Genomic DNA, 8588 nt, shown 5'->3' on the forward strand with positions numbered 1-8588 from the left:
GATCCCAGGGTCCTGGGATCAAGCCTCTCATCGGACTACCTGCTAAGCTCCTTAACCTCTCCCTCTGCTCCTTTCCCCCCATATTCTCTCTTCCGTGCCCTTTCTCAAGTAAATAATAAAATTTTTAAAAATTAAAATAAAGTAAATCTTTTTTAAAAAATATGACTTTTACCCCACTTCCATCCCGAATGCCTCATTACACAAGCTCCTCCATGAGTCTGTTTGCACTCTTAGCTTGAAGTTTTGTTGTTCAAGGAAACAGTATTTTAGGAAATATCCCCAGTGTTCTCCTTTTCCTGTTGCAAATATAATTCTTCCTTTTCCTATTCTTTGGCTTGGTTGTGTCTTCTGGCTCGACACCCACCAAGAGGTGCACCCAGTTTCAGTTAACAGGCTTGTCAGAAATCACCAGAAGCTAGAAGAGGCAAGAGAGGATCCTTCCTTAGAGCTTTCAAATAGAGCAAGTTCCTGCTAATACCTTGTTTGAACTCAGCCTCCAGATTATAAGAAAATAATTTTTTTAAGCTACCTAATGTTATGGTGACTGTAGGAAACTAATACAGTGATTCATTATTATATTCATTCACAGTAAGGAAACTGAGATGTAGAGAGGTAATAATACATCTTGTCCAAGGACATAGAGTTAGGAAAGTGCAGAACTCACATCCCAGTACAGGCCTATCTGACTCCAAAGCCCATGCTCTTCAACTTAGAAACTGGTCCATAGATTTATATCTGGCTTATCTTTTGCCATCCAGGAATGCTAATTAGTACATTGATGCCAACCTGAAAAGTTCTCTAGTGATAGTCACCCATTCCTTCATTCATCCAACTTTTTAGAGGGAAGGTAGGGGTCTATCCCAGACCGCTTGTCCATTAGTGAATATTATCAATAATAATTAATATTTCTCTGTAGCTAATATAAGCTCGGTGACTTACTATGTACCAAATACAATTTAAGCACCTTATATGTATTAACACATTTATTTCTCAAATTCATATAAAGCAATGGGAAGACTGATTACAAAAATAGGCCAATTCACAGTGGGATAGGTAAAAGAGATGAAGGGGATTAAGAGTATACTTATCACAGGGCGCTTGGGTGACTCGGTCCATCAAGCATCCAATTCTTGATTTCAACTCAAATCTTGATCTCAGGATGGTAAAATGGAGCCCCATGTGAGGTTCAGGGCTGGACATGGAGCCTGCTTAAGATTCTCTCTCTCCCTCTCACTCTGTGCCTCCTGCCCCCCCACATACACCCTTGCACATACATGTGTATATATGCTTTCTCTCTAAAAAAAAAATACGCTTATCATGATGAGCACTGAGAAATGTATAGCATTACTGAATCACTATATGGCACACCTGAAACTAATACAACACTGAAACATTTAAAAGAAAGAAGGAAAGAAGGAAGAAAGGAAGGAAAAAAGAAGGAATTTATTTGTAGCTACTCCTTCCCCAAAAATAGCCCCAAGTCTTCACTTCTCCCTGTAGCATGCCCCTGCAATGTGACTTTGCAGCCCCTCTCATAAAGAAGTGATGGAACATCTTTCCCCACCCCTACATCTGGCATGGCTCTGTGACTTGCTTTGGCCAATAGAGTAGTAGAAGTGACTATGCCAGATGCAAGCCTCAGTTTCAAAAGGCCTCAATATTGTTCTTGAATCCTCTCTAATGTCATTTGATAGGAAATGCCACAGCACTCTAGTAATCCTTCAACAAAGAAGTTTCTCAAGGCTAACAAAGAGAGATGGGTGATGGGATAATGCAGATAGGATAGGTTTTTCAATTTCCTAAATAGGTCCATTTAGATATCAAGCACCCGGCTTAAGCTACTGTTCTCAGCATCTGCTTTGTGGAATTCTAAGAAGTTTCATTATGATATACCATTTCAGAAGTTACAGAAAAGTGGATTTCCAGCCAGTAAAAGATTATCTTTCTAATGAAGCAAATGTACCCAGCTCATACAGCTATAGTAAACGAGCCTCTAAAACCAGTACTCAAGCAAAGGTTGTATAAAGAATTTCTGCAAAGAGTGGGAGATGCTGGGCAGGTAACATTTAACATCTTTCTCACTCTTGAATTCTATTATTTCTATAAGAGTGTCCATTCCTATAACTTAAATATATATATATATATATATATATATATATATATATATATATGAAGAAAGCAATCTCAAGGGGTCATCACAGTGAGTGATAATTACAAGCACACATGGTATTCAGAAGTGCTTCAGGGAATTTAAAGGAAAGAAAGCTCTTGGTAGGATATACAGTTGAGTTACAGAGGATTTGTCTTCTATTATATTACTTACCCCATACCCCATACTTTGAAAGAAATTTTTTCTGCTGTTTTTCATTGCTAGGCTGTGAGCAGCTCAAGGGTATGTCTTAGCCATAATTGTATCCCAAGGTCTGACAGAGTACCTGCTATGCAATAGTGTCAACGTAAATCTGTAGAGTGAGACCAACTGGACCACTGAAGCTGAGTTGTCTATTCCTGTACCAGAAATAGCAACCGAAGGCCACATGCACAAGCAATGACAACTAGGACATGATACAGTGATTGCAAGATACTGTTGATTACAATCTGTGCCCCAGTTTTAGAAAGGACATTGTAATTTCCAGCTGGAAACTCTCTTAGAAAAGAAAAAAATAATCAAAGAAATCCTTACTCCCTCTACATGCCCATTTTTCTGACCAGAGCAAATTCCAACAAGGCATGATCACTTGTCATTGGAAGCATCACCAACCCTTCACTCTTGTAGAAGTCTTAGGTGGCTCCATGTGACACACTATGGCACCATGTGACACACTATGGCCAAGTAGGTGAGGCTTCTAACCTTCACCCAGCCCTCAGGAACTGCAGAAATCTACTGTAAGATTTTTTTTTAAGATTTTATTTATGTATGAGAGAAAGAGAATGAGTGGGAGAGAGGGACAGAGGGAGAGGCAGAAGCAGACTCCCCACTGAACAGGGAAACCTACATAGGACTCAATCCCAGGACCCCAGGACCATGACCTGAGCCGAAAGCAGACACTTAACTGACTGAGCCACCCAGGTGCCCAACTGTAAGATTTTAAATTTAGAGGTTACAGAGCCTAGGCAATAACCACAGCGGTGCCTTAAGCTGCTCTGCCGGCTGAGTTTTGAGTCATTCTAAAATACCTACAGAAATGGAGTGACATCTGCAAAAGAGAAAAATAGGGGTTTTCTACTCTCTTCTCCCCAAAGAACAACAATTTTTACAATCACCCATGGACAAGAGTGTCTTTGGTTAAGTCTGGCTGATCAGTGGAGAAGTTCCAGCATATTTTTAAAGAAAAAAAAAATCCAAGATCGGACATATTGAAGAGGATAAAAGGAACAGCTTCATTTTGCCTGCATCACCTCTCCCCTAAAATGGCACAGCTAAGTGCAAGAGGGACACTCTCAGCCTGTGATTTCTCCCATAGGGAAAGTGAGATCCTGTGAATGAGTGCCTAACTTCCCCAGCTGCATGGAATGCCACCAAAGAAAAAAAAGACCTGAAACCATAAAGCTCTTAGAAGAAAACATTGGGGGAAAGCTCCTTAATATGGGTCTTAGCAATGATTTCTTGACTATGACAACAAAAGCACAGGCAAGAAGAGCAAAAATAAACAAGTGGGACTACATCAAAGTAAGGGCTTCTGCACAACAAAAGAAAACAATAAATTTTTAAAAACAACCTACAGAATAAGAGAAAATACTTGCAAACCATATATCCGATAAAGGTTTAATATTTAAAATATGTAAATAACTCATACAGCTCAATAGCAAAATATAAATAATCCAATTATAAAATGGGCAAAAGACCTGAATAGGCATTTTCCCAAGGAAGACACATAATGGCCAATCAGAAAAAAACAATTATCGTATGGTTTCACTCATATGTGGAATATAGGAGACAACACAGAGGATCATAGGGGAAGAGAGGGAAAACTGAATGTGAAGCCATCAGAGAGGGGAAAACCATGAGAGACTCTTAACTATAGGAAACAAATTGAGTGTCACTGGAGGGGAGGGGACCAGGGGGACGGGGAAACTAGGTGAGGGGCTTTAAGGAAGGCATGTGATGTGATGAGCACTGAGTGTTGTACGCAACTGATAAATTGTTAAACACTACATCTGAGACTAATGATGTATTATATGTTGGCTAAAACAATTTAAATTTTTTTAAAAAGACATAATGGCCAACAGGTACATGAAAAGGTGTTCAACATAATTAATCACCTCCGATATGCAAATCAAAACCAAAATGAGATAACACCTCACACCTGTTAACATAGCTTTTAGCAAAAGACAACAGATAAAAAGTGTCGGCAAGGATGTAGACAAAAGGAAACCCTTGCACACTGTTGGTGAGAATGTAAATTGGTATAACCACTAGGAAAAGCAGTATGAAGTTTTGTCAGAAAATTAAAAACAGAGGAGCACCTGGGTGGTTCAGTGGTTGAGTGTCTGCCTTTGACTCAGGTCATGATCCTAGGGTCCTGGGATGGAGTCCTGCATTGGGCTCCCAGCAGGGAGCCTGCTTCTTCCCCACCTGCCTGTGTCTCTGCCTCTCTCTGTGTCTCTCATGAGTAAACAAAATCTTTTTAAAAAAACTAAAAATAGAACTACTGTATGATCCAGCAATCCCTTCTTCTGTGTATATATCCAAAGGAAATGAAATCAGTATCTCAAAGAGATAACTGTGCTCTTATGTTAATCGCAGCATTAGTCACAATAGCCATGATATGGAAACAACGTATATGTATATAGTCAGATGAAAGGATAAAGAAAACTTTTTATGTACATATATAATACCAATATTATTCAGTTGTGATAAAATCCTGCCATTTGCAACAATCTAAATGAATTTAAAGGACATTATACTAAGTGCCATCAGTAAAATAGACAAATAATGTATGATCTCACCCATATGTGGAATCTCAAAAAAATAAAGATAAGTCTAACTCACAGACATAGAAAAATGGTGATTACCAGGGGCTAGAGGCCAAGGAGATGGGAAGATGCTGATCAAAGTGTACAACAAAAGGTTGTAAGATAAATAAGCTCCAGTAATGCAATGTATAGCATGGTGACTATAGTTAATTCTTACACATTGTGTACTTAAAACTTGCTTAAGAGAATAGATGTTAAGTATTCTCAACACACACACACACACACACACGCACACACACAGGGTTACTATGTGAGGAAATAAATATATTGACTCAATTGTGGTAATCATTTCACAAGGTACGCTTATGTCAAATCATCACATTGTACACTTTAAGTACATGCAAATAGGGTGCCTGGGTCAGTTAAGTATCTGCTTCCACTCAGGTCGTAATCCCAGAGTCCTGGGATCCCCACATCCGGCTCCCTGCTCACAGGGAGGCTACGTCTCCCTCTGCCCCTTCTCCTGCTCCTTCTCTCTTGCTCACTCTTTCTCTCTCTCAAATAAATAAATAAAATATTTTTAAAATAAGTATATGCAAATAAATACATACAAAGTATATACAATTACATCTCAGTAAAGCTCCAATAAAAAGGGGGGAAATCTGGTAAGTGAATGAGTTAATGAATGAATGAACAATATAATGAATGTGAAGTGAGTATGGAAAGAATAAGTTAGTTTAGGCCAAGAAAATGTCAAAGTTCACTCCAGGAGACAGAGCAGAGAAGTGAAGATACGGCAGTGGGAATAGGAGAGGATCTCAGCAAGTTAGTAAACACAGAAGCCTGACTAGAAATGAGGGGGCTGTGTAAGAGAAAGAGAGCCATGTGACTATTAAGTAAAATCAGTTGATTTAACACCAGAGTTAGATTCGGTAGATGTTAGGAAAATGTTCTAGTTTTCCAAGCAGAAGAGCAAGTCTATGACTGCAGTGTAGAAGGACTAATCTTCAGAGTTAAACAACTGAAGCTCCCAGCTAAAGTAGGGTCAAGGGAAATGGTTTAAACCAGAGAAGGAAAACTATATTTGGTATTAAAAGGTCAGTTATGGGGGAGGTGGGCAGGGAGATGGGGTGACTGGGTGATGGGCACTGAAGGGAGCACTTGATGGGATGAGCACTGGGTGTTATGCTATATGTCGGCAAATCGAACTCCAATAAAAAATATACAAAAATAAATAAATAATAAATAGATAAAAGGTCAATTATATGAGAAGTTTATGAAATCTTTCACAGAGTGATGAAATCCTTGAAATCTATCAATGAAGTTTCTGCTATGAGGCAAGGGAATATTCAGATACTTTTTTCGACGGCAGTTTCACGCCGTGGTTATAGGTTTCTCTGATAATGAAAACTGAATATGCTAACTAAATTTGAATTACTAGTACAGAATTCCAAAATGTGTTCAACTGCATTAAATAGGTTGGAACCACTCTAGGCCTTTCAATCAACTGAAGGAGAAGAGAGGGACGAAAGGAAGATGGAGGAGAAGGAGGAGGAGGAAAATGAAGACTGATAGAAATGGAAATATTTTATCTATCCCATGGTCCTTCATCTAAGCATACCTAAGAAAGTGTTTCATCGATGTGATTGGCATCTATCAGGTGTGTCAGGCAGAAAAGCAGTTTGGGGGCCACTAGGTAAAAGTATATCACTGATCTAACCTTAACCAATTTTGCTTGAAGGAAAACCAGTTTCATATACACGCTTCTACCACCCTCGGTGATTAGGTAGGATAGAACCTCAATCCCAATCACCAGCCCAAAACGAACATAAGTCAGTAGAGAACCCACCTTACCCAGCTAACACCTATTTATATTGAAAATCAGATTTCACATCTTTGGGGGATAGCTTTCTAGGTGTGGGTTGTAAGACATGAAATTTATAGGCTGGGACAGGTGGGCTAAAAAAATAGAACTTTATTTTCTCTTTATTTTCTTTATTCCTATTTTGTAGCAAGAGGGGCCAAAAAAAACCTCTTAAATTTGTCCATTCAAAAAAAAAAAAAAAGACTTCCAAGAATTTTAAAAGTCTGGGTTAGGTTCTAAGCAGAAATCCAAGTCTTGGAAGAGTTTGTATAGCATTTGAAGGAGTGAAGGAGAACTGGGTTCCTATCTGGCATCCTCCTGGGTCTAGCTTGAGCTGCCTAGTCTCTGGGCATCTTCTGCTGCTATTCAGTGAGGTGTGGCAAGACCCACCTGGTCCTTTTGGACACCATGGTGGCAACAAAGTAGAAGTCTGCATGCCCAGCCATAGGTCCTTCCATTCTGCAGCCTCATCACTCCCACCCCAGGCTCCTTCCATGTCACTGGATATCTTGGCACTCCCACATAGGGTGCTCTGGCTTCCTAAGTCACAGGTGTAGACTGCAGAACAGGATATTTGGAGGCACCATCCATGGCCCAACAGCCTTGGCTCTCTCATCTGCCACCTGCATGGCATCTCTGTTGCTCTGGTTCCCAGTTCTATGCTAAAAGAGGGACTTGTGGTCTCTATCTTGAGAAGCATTGAGCAAACTACCCTGCCCTAGCATTCTGGATGTGTTCACTATCCCTCACTCCCAGGTTCTTCCTGAAAGAATATCGACATATGGATGTATAAGGAGGGGAGAGTATACATGCAATACATGCAATGACATTAATATGGCTTATTGTCTTTAAATTCCTATTTTACCCAGGTTCTTCTTCTCAAGTATCAACAGTTACTTGTACTTCCCCTCCTGTTTCCCAGGGCAAAAATGAATGAATGAATGAATGAATGAATGAACTGTTTCACCACCTAGCCTTACTGGTCAAGGACTACAGGGAAAACCTCAAGTTAAAGACAAAGTACAGGGATGCCTGGGTGGCTCGGTGGTTGAGCATCTGCCTTCGGCCCACGGCATGATCCTGGGTCCTGGGATCGAGTCCCGCATTGGGCTCCCCACAGGGAGCCTTCTTCTTCCTCTGCCTGTGTCTCTGCCTCTCTCTCTGTGTCTCATGAAAAAATAAATAAAATCTAAAAAAAATAATAATAATAAAGACAAAGTACGGAGAGAAATATTTCCTAAGCACTACCCTTTTACACAATGTATGAAAACTGTTTAATTTGTCTACTTCCCCAGACTAATAGTTCAGAGGTTGACACTGTTTTACCATTTGAGAATGTTCCCAACTGCAAATACTGAATATTTAGGAAAACAACTCTTAGGAGGTCTTATGAATCAGTAAAGAAGCATCAACTGCAGAGATAAACACTAGTAGACATTTAATGCAAAACAGGATCAGAAGATGGAACAGAATAGAAAATCCGGAAATAGCCACACATACACATAGAAACAACTGATTTTTGACACAGCTACAAAGGCAATAACGTGGAGAGAGTCTTCTCAACAAATTGTGCTGGAATAACTGGATAATCATATGAAGAGAAAAAACGAACTTAAATCCGTACGTGTGGTAGGCAGAATAATGCTCTTCTCAAGATGTCCTTACCCTAATGCCCCCAAACCCAAGGATATGTTAAGAGAGTGAAAAGGCAAGCCACAGAATATGGGGGAAAAAAGAGTGTAAATCATATATATGACATAGGACTTTTCCCTAGAATACATTAAAAAAAAAACTCTCAAAACTCAAT

This window comes from Vulpes lagopus, chromosome 4 (genome assembly GCF_018345385.1).
Source record: "Vulpes lagopus strain Blue_001 chromosome 4, ASM1834538v1, whole genome shotgun sequence".
NCBI lineage: Eukaryota > Metazoa > Chordata > Mammalia > Carnivora > Canidae > Vulpes > Vulpes lagopus.